This window comes from Rhynchophorus ferrugineus, unplaced genomic scaffold, assembly GCF_030347505.1.
Source record: "Rhynchophorus ferrugineus isolate W39M unplaced genomic scaffold, kcgeb_rfMv2 rfM4, whole genome shotgun sequence".
In the NCBI taxonomy this organism is placed as follows: Eukaryota; Metazoa; Arthropoda; class Insecta; order Coleoptera; family Curculionidae; genus Rhynchophorus; species Rhynchophorus ferrugineus.
Window position 1 is genome coordinate 1,324,246 of NW_027472583.1, and position 19,550 is coordinate 1,343,795.

General features: G+C 31.9%; 1 protein-coding gene across 1 annotated transcript in view; it reads right to left on the reverse strand.

The window, feature by feature from the left end:
* futsch (microtubule-associated protein futsch) overlaps positions 1–19,550 on the reverse strand; it is a 135,232-nt gene that overhangs the window by 82,690 nt on the left and 32,992 nt on the right. The window lies entirely within an intron of this gene.

Here is a 19,550-nt window from a genome sequence, read left to right on the forward strand (position 1 = left end):
ATTCAGGTCTTTTCTGCTTTATTTACTTCTTCCTCCTAACTCTTCTAAGCTATTTCATTGACTGACATTAATTTGACAGACCGATATATATAAAGAAAAGAAAAAATATTAAATGCTTCACTGAAAATAACTGAACAAAAGGACATAAAAGACAAAACTGTTTGTCGTTAATTTATAAAAGCGATAAAATAATAGTCCGATATCAAAAAAATATCAGGTATAAACTGCTCTATGGGAATTTCAGGACTCTTAACAACAAAACGAAAAGCACGAATAAAATGGTAACACAACGGAAGACTTTTTGAAATTCTAAGAAAGCTAAAGAGGGTCTAAAAAGTAAATAATTATTATTTTCTATGGAAGGTGATTAAGAAAATAAATCGACCAAAATAGACTAAACCAGATTACTTGCTGAGTACTTAACCAATGCTTTTCAACCACACCCTCTTGACAAACCCAGAAATCCCCAAAAAACATGCATTTTTTTACAACTTAATACTCTTTCACATTTTGAAGGTTACAAAAATTAATCGTTGGGAGAAATTTATGTATCAGGCCTATAAATTATGAATATTAGTATTTCAATGATTAAAAAAAAATAAATACAAAAAAAATAATTTTATATAGATTTATTACCATATTATATAGATTTATTATATATTGATGTCTTCTAATTTTAAATCTTTATTTACCTTTTGAAGATGTCACATAATTAACTATTTAAATTTTAATTTATTATTGGTATACTGTAAACCACAATTTTAATCAATCAATCAATAACATTCTAATATTTAGGGATATATGGTGTAATGGAAGTATGTTTGAAGTCTGCCGCATCAACATCAATTTATTATTTTAGAACTGGACACTTTTTGTAGCACCTGCTATGCATTAAGGAAAACTGTGATGATTTATTACGTAAATACCGTAAATAATTTTTGACTATTGCCTGTCATGCATCCACTTTATCAAGCTTTACCACTTTTACAGTTTAAATAGTATTCCTAAAATAGTTTCTTAATGTTCAACAATTTGTTCAAACATTTCATATGGTTAATTTTGAGCTATGTTCATTTTATGGCCCTTGACCGTCTTCCTTGTTCTTTATATTCAGCGTGCCCGTGATATCAAGATCATAGCTTCTCCTATAAATAACATTTCCTTGCCATATTCACCATGCAATCCAACCCAATATTATATCCGTATAAAAAACAAGCTAAGAACTGACGTCAATATTATAATATCAAAATAATATAATATGTGTTTGTTTCTATTTCAGGGTATACGTAATTGACAAGACAATTAAGGTTATATTCTATCTATCATGTTTCTGGATAATATTCTTCAAACTAAATGTATTTTCCTTGATATATTCATATTTACATTCCTTTGTAAATAGATTATGTCTATTGACTTTGTAAGATAAAACTAATTATATTAATTAACACAAATTATAAAAATATAAGGTTATGTAAATGGGTAATTTTTTATTTAATTCCATTTCTTGTAGTCCATAGGCTGAAGTAAAACTCTATTTCCTATCTATCAAACCGTCCTTATTCCCCTTATTCCCCTTTATCCCAATAAAATATGAATGAGCTGGTAGTGACTAAAAGATGGGGGAGGGCCCGGCGGTAGGCAGCCACGAATACAGATAATGCGCTCCGATCTCGGAACCGCTGAAGGGCACTTGGCAACAATAGACCGGGCTACTTTTTATCGAAAAAGCCGAAGGTTCGCCGCAGAATATGTCGGAAAGAGCTCAATGGAAAACGCTGATGAAAAATCGCTTTCGTCCTCTGTCGCTCTCAATCCTCAGGACAGACTGATATTAATCATACGCGATTTTAATTACTTTATAAAATTGCTAGGCCATTTTATTAGCCCGAAAATAAAACATATCATTAATTCATGATATAAATTATATTTAATTGTTTAAAAAATAATTTACAACCTGTCAACTAGAGATAAAAGTTTTAATAGAAAGGCAGATGTGGGCGATAAGAACAGTATGAAAAGTCGGGTGGGTTGTGTTGGTGGTATTTATTCATTCCACCTTTATCTTCGCTTCCATATTTATCTGTCTGTATGAGTTGGGCTATAAACGATATGGAACCAAGAGCTAGAATAACTTACTATTAATTAGAGATATTAAAATATAGAAAAATATATTGCTTAATTGAAAGCACATCACAATTACCAGTACATAATAAATTGCTTTTCTATAAGCAACTGTTGCAATCTGACATGGACAAACGGAAGTCTTTTATGGGGTTGCTACGCGAAAAGTAGTATAAAGATAATACAAGTTTTCCAGAACAAGGTCCTGAAAAGTACTGTAGGTGCAACTAAATACTACAGGGTTGATTACTTACACCGAGACCTTCACACACTGATTATCATTCAGGAAATCAAGAAAATCGTAAGGAAACATGAAGCGAAATTCCTTTCACATGTCGACATCGCAATACTACTAACTCTTGGATAACACAACAGCGTGGACTCAAAACAATCAAACCATTTGATTTTTTGTAGAGTAGTGTAGTGTATATGTTCATATAATTAAGTTCAAAACAAAGATACAGAATATACCTCAATGGAGAAATATTGTTAAAATACGAGCTTTCAACGAATATAATTTCGTTTGAAGTAAGAAGCCAGACGAAAAATTTTTACACAACACAGATCGTACAATTTTGAGAATTCCGTTTTTAGCGTCTATACATTGAACAATTAAAAAATTTTAAATGGAAAACTGTAATTTTACCGTCGATATTAACAATTAAGTTAAGTTATTTAACAGTTACATTGATATTTCGCACTTTCACCAATAAACATCACTGATCAAAATATTATTTTTTATAAATTTCTTCAAAAATACGAACAACATCGCCCAAAGAATCTCTTTTTAAAATCAGGTCAATTCTTTATAATCCCATAACTTTACGACAAGATATTAATTTAAAATAAATATAGGGTGTATTGTGGTCTCCATCATACCGATTAGAAATAATTTTATTGGGACCGAACATTGTAAATCGTTATTTTCCTCCGACCTATAGAATTCGCAAGCTCCATTTCCACAGAAACGTGGTCGGGAACTTTTCTGACCCCAATCAGCCGACGACCTTTTTCCATTTCACTTCTCACCCCTGGACTGGATCGAACCCCGCCGGCTACAAAACACCCTCGTTCGTTCGATCTAATTAAATCGTTTTCCACGTTAGTCATTTCCACGGACGGTCTTTCCATTTATCAGTTTGTGCCAGCCTGGTTGCCTGGCTCCAGGGCATTTCATCGCCAATAGAACGATGAAATGGATAAAAAATGTTCACGTGAAATTTCAACGGCTAATGGCGAGAGAAAAGTTCAATCTAAATCGAGTCGATAAGGGCTATTTTCATTATCAGGCGTGCATAAGCCTTCGATAAGGTTTGGCATGAAGGCCTTGTTTATAAACTACATAAAATGTTACCAAAACAACACACCGAACTACTAAACTCGTACATTACAGCCAGAATGTTTAAAGTTAAACAGGAAGAAGCTTACTCTACAATAAAAGAAGCCAAAGCAGGTGTACCAAAAGAAAATGTACTGGGGCTAATGTTTTATCTACTCTACACTTGTGATATACAACAAATGGATAATATAACGATGGCTACATTTGCTGATGATACTGCGATTATAGCTGTCGGAGACAATAGTGAAAAAGCCACACGAAAATTACAACAGGCGAGTGACAATATAAATAATTGGACACAAGCTTGGAAAATAGAAATTAACTAAACTAAATCAGTGCATGTGCAGTTCACCTACAATCAGACAGTACAAGCACTAATAATATTAAATAATACTATCATTTCATATAGCAATAACGCTAAATATCTCGGAATGAATCTTGATGCAAGCTTTAGATATCCACAGTCAGCCAAGAAACCAAGACAATTGCAACAGGGCATGAGGAAAGAGTCCATTCTCACGAAAATATTGAAATATTGCAACTTTTGGATACCACCAGATCAGGACACAGATTCAAAAAATCGAACCACCTGATCTTGTGAATATAATAAAAAAATACAGCACTGACATGTATAAACATTATTTTACCAGAGACTAGTTATATACCTAGATTTCAGTAATCATAAAGACAAATTGTAGGTTAGTCGGAAACAACTAGTAACAATCTAATAATTAAATAATAAAAAAATTATCACATGTTATTATAGAATGAGAGAGTATTGACTTGAATGAAATAATCGAAGATTTTTATTTTTTAAATTTACTCTTTCTAAAATTTATATTGATTTTAATAAAACAAATTGTTTCTCTATCTCTCCATCATCTGTTTTACACCAATGATATACCTAAATGATAATAATGAAATCTTATTAAATGCTATCACATATACAGATTTTTATTTACATACAAATATGTTAGTACATATTGGCTTTAGTTACATAGTATAGAACTGTGAATTTACATGCCAGATAACAGTCTAGAGTGTTAAAACTTCGGAATCCGTACAACCAAAGAAGTAATCAAAATCTTGACCGGTCTACCGGAAGTCAGGCTATATATTGATAAAAACTCAGAGGTTATTCCAAGTACCGTTCGCCAATTAATCTAGTTTTTAAACAATCTACAAATAACGTTTATAGTTTATTTTTCTTCTTATAGTTTTACTTATATATCAGGGCCATAAGTTAATTTTATAACACAAGCTTCACACAGCCCATTTGCCTTATTTTCCAGACCTTACTCCCTCTGATTACTAGTTGTTCTGACATGTGAGTCGCGACCTGTCTGAGCAGCGTTTTACTCCTTATGAAGATACACAAAATGTGTCAATCGTGGACAGCCTCAAGAGATATATCGTTCTTTCGAAATGGAATCTGTAAATTGCCTGAAAGACGGGAAAAAGTAGCGGCTAAGAAGTGAAGTTCAGCTCGTGACCAGAGATGAGATTCTGCATAAACGAAATCAAGACATCAAATCTACTTTTTTCCTAACTAATCTAACTCTGGTTTAACGATACCTTTGTGTTTGAAATTCGTTTAAAAATATATGTATTTTATTTTACATTTTATATTTTAACAGCAATTTTTCAACATTCAAATATTCAACAATTTAACATTTCAACATTTTTGAAAATGCACCCATGAATATTTGACAACCAACAAAAATGTCGATCCTTTTTGACAAGAACACGTTGTATGGGAAAATAAATCGTCGTTTTTGCTATTGTATTCGCAATTATTTCATATTTTCTCGCCATACCAACCTTCCCTAGACTTCTAGAAATATTCCAAAATTAGCCAAATCGGCACAGTCATTCTCGAGTTTTAGCGAGACTAACTAACGGCTATTCCCTTAAGAACTGAATGTATAATATTACTCAAAAATCTTGTAAAATATTAACATTATTGCGTTTACTAATACATATACGACATTTTTTGTAACTCCGATCCGATGAAGAGATACATATACAAATGGCTGCGCTATACTGAAGACATAAAAGAAAAACCGAGCAAACTGAAATAAAGTAATTCGGTAATAAAAGTGGGAATGGTTTTTGTTGGGGTCCGGTCTTCCCTTATTCCCCTTTATCCCAATAAAATATGAATGAGCTGGTCGTGACTAAAAGATGGGGGAGGGCCCGGCTGTAGGCAGCCACGAATACAGATAATGCGCTCCGATCTCGGAACCGCTGAAGGGCACTTGGCAACAATAGACCGGGCTACTTTTTATCGAAAAAGCCGAAGGTTCGCCGCAGAATATGTCGGAAAGAGCTCAATGGAAAACGCTGATGAAAAATCGCTTTCGTCCTCTGTCGCTCTCAATCCTCAGGACAGACTGATATTAATCATACACGATTTTAATTACTTTATAAAATTGCTAGGCCATTTTATTAGCACGAAAACATATCATTAATTCATGATATAAATTATATTTAATTGTTTAAGAAATAATTTACAACCTGATAAGAACACTATGAAAAATCGGGTGGGTTGTGTTGGTGGTATTTATTCAATCCACATTTATCTTCGCTTCCATATTTATCTGTCTTTGCTCAGTTTTTTTAATCTATTCTTGCATCTCATATTATTTTTACCCATTTTGAGTCTTCTATAATTGCCTGTAGGTAACCAACTGAGTTGTCTCCTTTCTGTGTACTTTTCCACTAATTCAATATTCAAGTCTTTTGTGCTCTATTTACTTCTTCCTCCTAACTCTTTTAAGCTATTTCATTGACTGACATTAATTTGACAGACCGATATATATAAAGAAAAGAAAAAATATTAAATGCTTCACTGAAAATAACTGAACAAAATGACATAAAATACAAAATTGTTTGTCGTTAATTTATAAAAGTGATAAAATAATAGTCCGATATCAAAAAAATATCAGGTATAAACTGCTCTATGGGAATTTCAGGACTCTTAACAACAAAACGAAAAGCACGAAAAAAATGGTAACACAACGGAAGACTTTTTGAAATTCTAAGAAAGCTAAAGAGGGTCTAAAAAGTAAATAATTATTATTTTCTATGGAAGGTGATTAAGAAAATAAATCGACCAAAATAGACTAAACCAGATTACTTGCTGAGTACTTAACCAATGCTTTTCAACCACACCCTCTTGACAAACCCAGAAATCCCCAAAAAACATGCATTTTTTTACAACTTAATACTCTTTCACATTTTGAAGGTTACAAAAATTAATCGTTGGGAGAAATTTATGTATCAGGCCTATAAATTATGAATATTAGTATTCCAATGATTTAAAAAAAATAAATACAAAAAAAATAATTTTGATATATTCAAAACAACGAGTGCATGCAATAAAGTGAAAACAAAAAGAGAACATTACATATCGAAGATTTAAACGAATTATAATTGAAACTAGCTACTGTAGAATAATAAAGCACTAAAAAAAATCCTTAACATCTTTACAGAAAAGCGACATATGAAAACAACGAAGGCAAAAAATGCATAAATCCAGGAGACACTTTCATTACAGCTAAGCAAATTATTAGGATGAAAGATGAAAGTAAAATTAGAAATAATGAAAGAAAGCCTCAAAACATTGCAAAGAGATGGATTAGCTATCTTAATAACAATATTAAAGATACATATCTCGAGATATATTTGGAATGAAGTCATACTATGGCGAATTTGGAGGACCTAAGAACAAAAATTATTGCGCTACAAAGATGGAAGATCCCAGTAGATCATCAAAAATTGTGTGGTATTTATGGTGATGAAAGCTGAAGTGAACATCACTGTCAGAATTATCACAATAATTAGAATCAGAATTACTACTGAACTAAGAACTACCAGAGAAAATCAAAACACTATTGAAGGTTTTTTTTAACTATTAGTGAACATCTAATTGACAAAGAGAAGAGAAAGACGAAAATACTGATGACAGATCTTTCAGTTAGAAAAAGTACTTGCCATATACACCAGACATACTATCATTTGATCAGATTCAAAAAAACCAATTGTTACTGAAGGAGAATTCGTAAATTAATTGAATATATCGAAAAAAGTGGATCACATTTGTGCATTACTATTAAGTTAAGTCAAGTTTATTTCTGCTGTGATTATATTTCTGGTAAGTACTGCAATATGTTCGCTTATATCCAGAAATACATTCGTACAAAAACGTCCTGTTTGTCATCGTTCCCCCTAATAGTATAGTCTCTGAGCATCTTCGCATGATACAAGGCAAAATACCGGACAGGATATAAATAAGATGCTATTTTTGTAGATTGTGGTTTGGTGTCTTTCGCTTAACTCTTGTTTGATAAAATGTCGCCTGTCCGACTTCAAGAATATGTTGTTTAATACAGTTGCTCGAATGAGTTTTTTGCTTTTTATTTTTGAACCAACAGTTTTTACCAAATTTAAATAATCATGTTTGATCCCTATATCTTTGATATATAGATAAGCCTTTACTACCTGACAACAGATGGGTCCATTTTTCATAAGCTGTTATTATTTATAACTGTTTATAAGGATTTTAAAGGACAACTTTTAATTTAAAATTTTATTATGAAAAATCGAAACCACTTTTTCCCATCTTTCAGACAATTTACGGATTCCATCTCGAAAGAGTGAGTTCTTTTGGTGATTGTATAAGAAGTGAAGCGATACTCAGACACGTCAGGATTCATATGTCGGAAAAAGTAGCAAACAGAAAGAGCAAGGTCTGAAGAATACGGCGGAAAGAAGTGCCCCATTTTAATGTTTCCAAGTATCTTTTCACCGATTTTGCAACATGTGGTCGAACATTGTCGTGCAGAAGAATAATACTGTTGTGTATTTGCTAGTATTCTGGTCGTTTTTCCCTTGATTCAATTCTTTGACATCCAGACATCTTAACGCACTGAAAAAATCTATGTAGCCTATCAGCCTTCATTATCAGTTAGGTTTCAACATGAAGTTGGTTTAAAATGTACCCGATGCGATTTATTACACAGTAATATAATCTGATGTGTATCCTTTAAATAAAGTTTTCAAAGCAAAGAAAAATATTTATTTATATTTATTATTGTTTACCAAAAATTATAATGTCATTACACCGTTTAACACGTTTTCATAAAATGTGTGACATAGTCTGGTGAAACTAGGCCATGATAAGAAAGGCACCGAGCAAACAGATAACACATGACTAGCAAAAAAGATGTATCATCGGTTCGTTGTCGAGTGTTCTGGATAATGAGGGTTCAGGTACCAGGACTAGACGAAGCATATAAGAAGTTAGATCTGGTAAAGGGTCCCTTATGGTGACTGTTCAAGAAGGTCCGAACAATTTTCGAGTATTTCTTAAAAGTTCGCAACGCACGTGTTCTATTGGGTGTGAGAAATTTCTAGCCAGAATAGTCTTTCCCTCCCCAAAATTCTGAGCCAATCAGGATACAGAAAAGGGTTTCTTAATCCAGTCTTCTCAAACACCACCAATAACCTGATTTAGAAAAATAATTAGCAGAAGTTGCCAAAGAATTAAAGAATTACGGGTCTAAGAGCAGAACAAGAATTAGCATAAGGTCCTTCAGAAGAGAATTACAGAACATCCTGAACAGAAGATACCAAAGAATTAAAGAACTAAGAACAGCATATTAGAATTAAATTAAAGAACATTAATAGAAACAATCAAGAGATCATAATTAAGAAGAAAGAAAAAGTATCAAGAATGGTAGCTAAGAATCAAGAACAGTAGAATTTTTAGATTTCGCATGTATAATGATCAGTTGGGTCGATTTAGTCATTGCCATCCAATTCATAATTCTTCTCACCATTACGTATTAATTTGACATCTTTCATTTTATATATTATTCAATTATTTATTTAACGTACAATAATAAACAAACTCGTCGTATTAATTTACGCAAAGAGGAGAGAAAATAAATTTTATTTTATTAATAAAATTGTTTATCTCTCTCCAACTCAACAAACTCGGTTTGCTTTAGTTTTATGTTCACCGTTCTTCTTTATTAGCTTTTCAGTGGAATACTAACGTGTACTTTTTATTCCGGGATACTTTTACCCGTACACCACTTTACAAATTAATCAATTAGAAGCAAGACCATCGGGAACCTTTAATTTCTACCGGATCGTCTTCTGGGGCGAATAATTCCCCCTCTACTGCAAAAAAAAAAAACGTCTGCATTGCCAGAACGCGGCATTCCCAACGAACGGCCGGTATCGATCCGATGCTCCTTCCATGCTGCGCCGCCAATAGCGAGAGCTGGCATTTTCCGATATTCGAGAGAGACACACACGCTCGTACCGGGAATGGAAATCTAAAGGAAAAACTCTCGGCAATTTTCCGCCTCGGGACGATTATATTTTCTTTTTCGCTTTGGCCTGTAACGCACCGAAGAAATGATGAAAATTTAATGGTTATTCGAACCCTAGATGGAAACTGCAATGTTCTTTTGGCCATCATTGCTTTATACTGATTTTTATATATTTTACGTGTGGGCTCAGAATAAATAACACACAGAATATTAGACCTGTAAATAAGATGTCAATTGAAAAGTCCCCGGCCTACCATAGTAAAACACATTTTTTTGGCAAAATTAGTTTATTTTTATTCAACATAATTCCCTTCAAGGGTGATACACTGATTATAGCCACCCCCCAACTTTTCGATGCCATTTTTGTAGTACGTTTTGTCCTTTTCTTCAAAATAGGCCTCAGTTTCGGCCATCACCTCTTCATTCGATGAAAATTTCTTCCCAGCGAGCATTTTTTGAGATCTGAAAACAGGAAATAGTCGCTGGGCCCAGATCTGGAGAATACGGTGGATGTGGAAGCATTTTAAAGTTCAATTAATGGATTTTTACCATCGTTTTCACTAACTTGTGACACGGTGCACTGTCTTGGTGAAGCAACACTTTCTTTTTCTTCAAAAGCGGCCGTTTTTCGGCGATTTTATCCTTCAAACGGTCCAATAACTCTATGATGGTCCTTCTTTCAAGGTAGTCAATGAAAATTATCCCATGCGTATCCCAAAATACAGACGCCATAATCTTGCTAGCCGAGTGTTGCGTTTTCCCACGCTTTAGAGCGGGTCCATCGTGTATAGTCCACTCGGATGACTGTCGATTGGACTTCAGAGTGAATTGATGGAGCCATGTTTCATCCATTGTGACATATGGACCCAAAAAATCGGGTTTATTACGCTTGATCTTCGAATACTGCTCCGAATCATCAATTCGTCGTTGTTTTGGTCAAAAGTGAGCTCGCGCGGCACCCCCTTTGCACAAAGCTTTCTCATATCCAAATATTCGTCAGTGATATGATGTACACGTTCAATTGATATCTTTCTAGTGTCTGCTATAAGGAGTAATTGTCGAGAAGTAGTAATTTCCATAAAAGTATGGATGTGATTATTATCTTACGAATGAATTTTAGGTTGACTACGATAAGGAAAGAAAAATTATGGGCAAAACATTAATTTTAATCTGGCTATATAAGTATATAATAAGTATATAATAATGTCCATATTGTTAAAAATTCTATAAGACTCAATATTGAAGCAAGTACAAGTAGCCAATATGAATTTTAGAATCTCTCTCATAGAATTTCCACAAGGTAATAGAGAATTATATATTTAAGTAATATCAGTTAATCGTCTAGTTTATAGGCATTACAGAACTGCAGAAAAAATTTGCATACCTTTAATCCTGAAAAGGTAGGTATTTGGGAAAGTATTGTACTTGCTAGAGCTGTATGATTGGTTGATAACGAAGACTAATCTGCCAACATATCAGAGAAGAGAATAGGAGATATAATAAGAAATAAAAGAAAATACTTGTTAAAAACACAAAATATTAACATCATTGAGTTTTTAGGTACTTGAGTCTTGATTTCATTAAATATGGTGGTGGTTTTTTAGTGGGTAAGCCCTTTTTCCATTAAATATATTAACTCTGCCTTTATTTGAAAAAAATTTTTATTGAAACTTTTATTGTATTGTAACTAATTAGTAAAGAGTGCGAGATGTATAAAGGAATGTATCTACAAGAAAGTTATAAAATTTTATTTATTTATAATACATTTGTATTATCCAAATATGTGGTAGTTTAGTAAATGTTAATGGCATAGTTCAGGTTCGTTGTTTTATATCCTTTAATTTATAATTAAAAATTTAATATTATGCTGTATTTTTCTTTTTACCTCCTATAAAATGTTTTGTAAACTAATGTCATCCTACTGTTTTTTAAAGGTCATTTTTACTATATAGTAAACCTGTATGGTAGTACTTGAGATGTCATGTCAACCGTCCCGAAAATAGTAATTTGGAAAAAAACGAGTTTAAAATTAGGCTTTTAGGGCATATTCCTAAAGCGTCGATAGGCGTTGAAAATATGAAAAAGAAATTAAAAAAAGATTTTTAACAAACTTATTATGTAAAATAATATAACTTTAGGGTTATTGTATATATAAACTATCCCAATTCCATTATTTTGAGGTTTTTTTGCATTTATATCATACCCAAACAACGTTCAACCGATTAATTAGTCAGCCTCTCACTCACAGGCCTCATAAACAAAACCTCAAACTATTTGGGTTCAGTTTAATTCGGTCTCTAATATAAATGAACGTCGTTAGCACGTAAACGGTCGCCTCTTCCTAGTTTATTAACCCCGCAGGTGGATGTAACATCCCCCAGGTCGCAATTAAAAACCGTAGTCTGGGCTCGTCGTTTTCCTTTCGATTTTTTGTTTATTTTTAAAACCAGACGGGACGTTCTAAAAGATATTGACCGGCTGGATCTAGACGGAAGCCGTATTTGATGCCGTCAAATGAAAAATTATCCGAGGTTCCCCCATGTCTGTCTGCTCGTATTAGATCTTGCTTCTTGAGATGACGTTCAGGACGTTCTCATTTTTTTTTAAATATATTTTTTCGTATATTTTTTATATGTAATTAATTATTTGTTCTAGTATTGAGTATTTGCGTTTTCTATTAGGTGTTTGCCTACATCCTGATAGTTTTTTTCACAATATATATATATATATATATATATATATATATATATATATATATATATATATATATATATATATATATTAATTAAAATAGTAGTGTTGGGAACTATTGAGTGAAATCAACTATCGACTGTTTCAATCGTGTACTTTCAGTTACTATTTTTGGTTCTACTAGTTTTATTCGACTGATTTTAAACGTTCTGGCTCTGTCGTCCTAGCCGCGGCCTTCACAAAAATGTACCCAATTTATGCTTACATAGATTTATATGTAATATATACAGTTTTATGATTTTTTTGGTAGTTTGCTTGTAAATAACAATATATTCTATATTAATATAGCAGCATTTCGGAAGGATATTTTTCAAGTTTGTTAATGTAATAAGGTAAAAAAGATTAAAATTGTGAATGACAAATAGTGAAATTTATTAAATAGTACATAATAGTCAAAATAGTACTTTTGACTGTGTTTGTAGTAATAATACGTAATATTTCGATTACTCGATTACCTTGTCGGGTATTATTCCATTCCATAGAAAAATTCCTTTCCTTTTTACAGATCCATAGAACATTTTAATATAAAAGTAATTTTACTTCGTTCAAAATTAAATTATTAATTGCACGTTAATATACTTCAGTAATTTTTTTCCTAATCTTTTATAAAGTTGGAACGGGAAGGAAGGGAAAATATAAGCACATATAAAATTAACTGGTCCAAGCAATTATCTTCGTTCTTTCCTGTCTCACAATTTATACAAGAATTTATATATCTTTGTCTGACATCACGAATTAAATAAAACAGTCGAACCCTGCATTTAAGTTTACTGCGAGTGCCCTGCTATTTTTTGACTATCGACTGTTTCTACTGTTTTGCGACTATCGACTGTTTCGACTGTAGTTCCCAACGCTATAATAGTTTTTATCATTTTCCATTGGAACCAAGTCAGGATCTGATGGTGGAAATCGAAGAAAACCGTCAAATTTCAAAGACACATATAATGCTTTCACGTATTCTTTTATCTAAAATAATCAGATGTTTGTGTGTAATCTTATTGCTGAGCTGATGAACGGATGACGGAAAATACAACTCTTCACCGTTGAGGAGTTAGAGGATATTTCTTTAAATATTATGGAGACGTACAGACAACTAATTGTATACTTTGAAGTTATTTAGGTAAGCTGATAAATAGGTTTGGACAGGTATTAAGCTAAATTGTGTTTATATAGTAGAATATAAAATACGTACAGTAGATAGGTTAAATAAGGTTTTTGTTTAGTTTTATTTAATTATTACAACGATTATTATGAACATATTTTATTTTAAAAAGTTTTTTTTTGTAATAAAAATTGAAGATGATTATTTTTTACTTTTTAGTGAGTTCCTTATTTATTTTTTGAAGTGGATTAAAATTTTTGTTTTGTCAATATGCAACTACAATACATTATAATCGCGTGATAATACATATGCCTTTTATACATTGTAAAATGATTAGTCATCTTACTTCTTAATCTGTTATTTTTATATTATTTCATTTTGTTATGTGTTAGTTTTATTTTATATTCATAAATATTAACTTATTATAATAATTATTTTTATTAACTATATAGCCACAACTACCGTCGTAGTCGCCAAATTAATACATCTCTGTAGAGGCGACAAAAAAAGAAGCTGTTCTCCTTAACCTCTTCATATGACTATAAAAAATTAAAAAATTATTATCGAATACAGCTGTAAAAGAAATTAAAATTAAGCTATTTAATATATTAAAAATAATTTTAGTAATAAAAGAGTAATAATGCTTCGTAAAGTGACTGTTTCCAATAAATATAATCGTTCTGCTCCAACTGGGGAATTCAATTAGGACCTTGTACGAAACGCAATCAGCTGATACATAACTTTTATCATTATATTTATCTCGGTACTTGAAAATTCCATTCGACCTTTTGGAAATAATCAAAAAGTTCTGTGCGAGATAAATGTGATTTATGAAGATAAATCGAAAAGGGGAAAAACTGAAATCTTGAATGATTGATGACTAATAGCCCTGGAGAATACAGAAATATATATCATGACAAAACAGTCATAAAATCTCTTCATATATGCCTTTGGCGCAAAAAAATTGGGAAAAAAGCAAAAGTTCTACAGTGGCATAATTATGACTTTACCAGGAACTAACGAAAGATTGGAAAAACATTTTAAAAAACTGAAATAACTTTCTCCCCTACCCGTTAAGACAGTTAAAATATTTATTTTCTTCCCTAGATAATAAGCAATGGAAATAGATTAAATTTTATATGCCCTCTGTCAGTTTTATCCTTTCATCACCCACGAAAGCACGGAAGAAAATATCGCCAATCTCTTCTCGGAAACGGAAAACGTCTAATAAATTGCTCAAGATTGGAGGATGTTGATAAAATTTAAGGGGATGCAAACTGAAATTGATGAGGGTTGTGTCTGATGAAAGGCTGATGTCTTCACTGACTTGACGTCATCACTCAGAGGAATGGGCGTGAGTTTATTTTTATTTGTGAATATATTCTTTCCGTCAACTAATTTTATAGCTGCTAGCTTCACCGAGCACAGAACAACAATTGGTTGTCAAATCTAGGTGTAAATTATGAGCAGAAACTGTTTGAAAACTATTATAAATAAGTATTACTCCTGTATTATTTGAAAGTAACAATTATTTTTTTTAAGGCGTCATTTGAAAGTATATTTATTAATCGTATATAGAAAATGTTCTGAGAGCAGATCCTGATGGATAAGGATATAGTTCAAAGGTTCAGTATATGACTCAATATAGGAGCTTGAGTACTATTACAGCACATTTATAAATGTTCGTTTTTCCATTTTAAATCACGACACCAAATGCAGGGCAACCGATTTTTTATACTTACAGTTTTATCATTTGAATACTAAACAACTTTTTTATATAGTGGAAGAATATTTTTGTATATCCCATATGTTGAGCAAGCCATAGAGAACTTGTAAATCTCCATTCAGCATCCAATAGTGACTTATATAAAGTCCTTCCAATAAAACATCCAATATACTTCATCGAATATAATGCCGTCGATTATACTTTAGTTAAAAAGAGACAGAATGAAGTCTGATCATTCATATTAATCATCGATTTGTATTGGTACTGGTCCATAGTGTTGTTATATGTTTGCAAAATCGTTCGAAAAACAAAAAAAGTTGATGGAAAAAGGTTTTGTTACTTATAATGTTTTTTTAATAATTCATTGCAAATATATTATTGTTCTTGGTGAAAATAGGCATGGCTTTATTCCTGGAGCTGAGTAAGTGTTTTTTCACTAGGTAAACATAAATTAAATATTTATGTTTTATGTAGTTTACTTTTTTTGGAAACAAGCCTGAAAAAACACATTGCAAAAAATGAGCATTCTCTACAATAATGCCTCCTCTTTGGACAAATTCGCTAACAAGTGTTTGATGGATTAGAAATTAATAAAACAGTGATTCTTTGAAATTCATGAATGAAACTATTTTATTGTGGACTTATGGGCCAGTGCCGATGGTTACCAAAACAGAGTGGTATGAGCAGAAACATCTAAACATAAGTATACAATAAATATAGGACATCATATTGTAGGTTGTGAAATATTGATATGCGTAGAGATTTGTATAAGTGTTTAGAATGTAGATGAGCGGTAGGATTAGATATTCAGAGTTATCAAAATAACTTAACAAAAAACACAACGAAGAAAACAAGAGTGAAAGTAATATACATTATTTGGATATACAATTTTTAGTTAGGTAGATTTGACCAGGACTTAACAAATGTACCCAGAACTCTACCTTATAGGTGGTAACTTTGTAGTTTCTTAAAACAACTTTGTAGTTTAAGTTCCTCGGAAATATATACTTTAAAAAAATTAAACCAAAACTTAAATTTGATGCGGCAACGTTGCATTATTAATTTTGATGACGTACATTGGCTGTTTTATTGGAAGGACTATAGTTGTTTTGGCTCTATATGGACTAAATAAGCAACTGATAATGAAGTATTATGTAAGAGTAATATAACATTATCATTATTAATATCGGAGTTAGCAAACTAAATAATACAAGAATGAATTAAAATTACTAGGATGGTTTTTTCTCGGCAATGAGAAATAACTTCTTTCAAACCTTGTACATTATGACTTCTAATTCATGTTCTCATTGTGTCGGTAAATGGACCGAAAAATAACAATCAAAAGCCTTTTGCCGTAACTAAATGATAAGAAGTGAAGGGGATCTTCGGGACTATCAAGCTAAGAACGTGCTAAAGCAGACGGCTATCGTTTTAATGTCATAATAGAAAGGAAACGGACGAAAAGGGAGAGAATATTATATTACCGGAGATTTGTTTGAGGAAATATCACTGATAGTGTCCTTATTTAACGGGATTGCTCTAAATGATGATACCTGTCTCGCTTTGTATGGAGTCTCATTGTAACGAGAAAAAAATTAAAATAGGAATAATTTTAGATAAAAATATTGAATTGAAAATTGATGATTAGTAGAAGTATTTTTGTATAGTGAGAAAAATTAGAAATAAGAGGAAGCTAAACTTGTCCAATACGGTGCTTTTTGGGCCGTGTAGAGGGGTGCGTTGTTTTGATGAATTAGTTAATTAAACATTATATATAAGTTTTTTTTCGTTTCAGTCTGGAAAAGCGAGAGGTTAGAGGTGACTCGATGCTAAGCTCCCGGCATGTCGACCAGCTCGCGAACAAGTGCGTTTTCTGAAGAACTTGAGCTGAGTAGTGGTGTGTGAAATGATTAAGATATGAAGTGCTTGATTCCTGGAGTGTCATGAATTTAATTCCCTATATTTAATTATTATTAGTTTCCCTATGAGTTTAATTATTTCTGACAAAGCATGGAGCATTTACTAAAGATTCTCTTGAGGAGCTTATTTTGGAAAACTTGAAGCTGTTTCACCTGCTTGGATATAACAAACTTGAAGTAGACATTAGATCCGTAGAGTAGGGAAAGAACTAACACCTTGTAAAATTAGCATTTGATGGAGATGGAAAGTCTGCTAGAAGGGCAAATCAGAGAAGATAGAAGAAGGCAAATCTAAGTTGCTTCAGAAATAATGTTCACATCATTCATTCTCTTTTTTTCTTTTTGATCAATCAAAGTTTTATATCTCCTACTGGGATATCTAGGATGTATTATTAAATATATAAATTAAATATATCTCAGCTATTAGCACCATCTCTTTTAAAAATGTATGGAATAATCGAATGATGCTTCATACAGATTCCTTTGATAATATATTTTTTTAACAGTTGAGAAAGTTTCAACAGTTTACGAGTTTTTTCCAAAAATTATTTGTTCAGTATATATTTTAACCTAAATATCTTATCCTCACCTTCCATATATTCAAAAGAAGAAACCTTCAGGTAAGTATTAATTATCATTTATTGCTTAAGTACCTTCCTAGACTAACCCATAATTTTCTGTGCTTGGGATAGTTTGAGCTAGATTTTCATCCAATAAGACTTGTAGTTCATTGTATTTGGATTATTTCACTCCACGACAGACAGAATATGGCGCAGCGGCACCACCATAAGTTTTTAAAAGTGTTTAATGTACTTCGACAGCTTACATATAGCAAATACAGAATAGAAACTACTATTATATAGGTAAAAAATATAATCAAATGACTTTGTAATCTACAATATGAAAACACTATTCAAAATAAATTAACTCTGAAATATAGGGAAAAGTCTATTTAATAATATATCTAATGCTATTAATTATAATAAATCTTCAAGATTAACAAAATAACAGTTAGATAATTACAACTTTCATGCTCAACAAAACAAAGGATATAACAAGATAGGAGTCATTACTTTTAATGCAGGAACATTCTTTTACAACGCAGTATGAAATAGATCTATTTGATTGATTCTTACAACTTTTATCATTTCATCTATTGAAGCTTTAAGAAACCGGTAACTAGAGGCTTTTCAAAATAATCGAAAGAGTTCTGGGAGAGATAAAAGTGATTTATGATGATAAATTAGCGGGGAGGGACTAGAGATCAGCAAAGAGCTTGATGAATGAATGGAGGAATGGAGGAATGGCCGCAAGGAAAGTAATTAAAAGGATTTGTGAATTATAAAATTATTTACTGCGTTAATTTTAAAATGTTTATCTTCCTTAATTAGTTTCATTAGGTGATAGATTTTTGACGCATTCATATAAGTTTTGTCTTGAGAAATATCACAAGATTTTCACGGAAGTTGATTTGTTGTCTTATACCAAAAATATTTTTTTAGATAATAGCGATGTCACGGTAACAAAAATGATTTGAAGTTTTCCAATGTTGTATTATATATCCAGTTAATGTAAAAGTTGTTCCACTTTTCGATAAAGCTGATAAATTCAATTAGAAAGAGTCACGAAACCGATACTACTATGTTTTGCCAACTTTTATACTTATCTGACTTTATCTCTATACATTACTGTTATTTATAGTTTCTGAATCTGATAACAAGCATTGATCCGGAAAATTGAATAATATTTATTCTATATCTGTGTGCGTTCAATAAGTTCTTATAAAACCCAGGGAATGGTACTATATTTGATCGAACTCGCATCGAAAATGTTAGGTGTTCAACATTGCATTTTCGACACTCAACTTTTGTTGTTTGATTGAAAAATCTGCTGCCGAGGCCTAGCAAGTGCTAATAGAAATTTATGGTGTTGATGCTCCGTCATAATCCAGTTGTCGGTTTTGGTTTTAACTATTTAAAAGTGATGGTTTTGGTGCCCATGACGAAGAAATGACTAGAGGACCAAAAAAACAAACATAAGTTTCAGACTGTTTCATAAGATCAACTATTTTTAGGTATTTATAAACCATGGAGAAGATCTAAAGGAGGGAAAATAGCTACCACACAAATACTAACATTACGGTTTTATTGCTTGTCGGTCAAAAAAGTATTTTGTGGCATATTTTAATGATTAGTGATGAAGGCTGAATCAACTACGACTATTCCAAGTCCAAAAAGTCATGAATTTA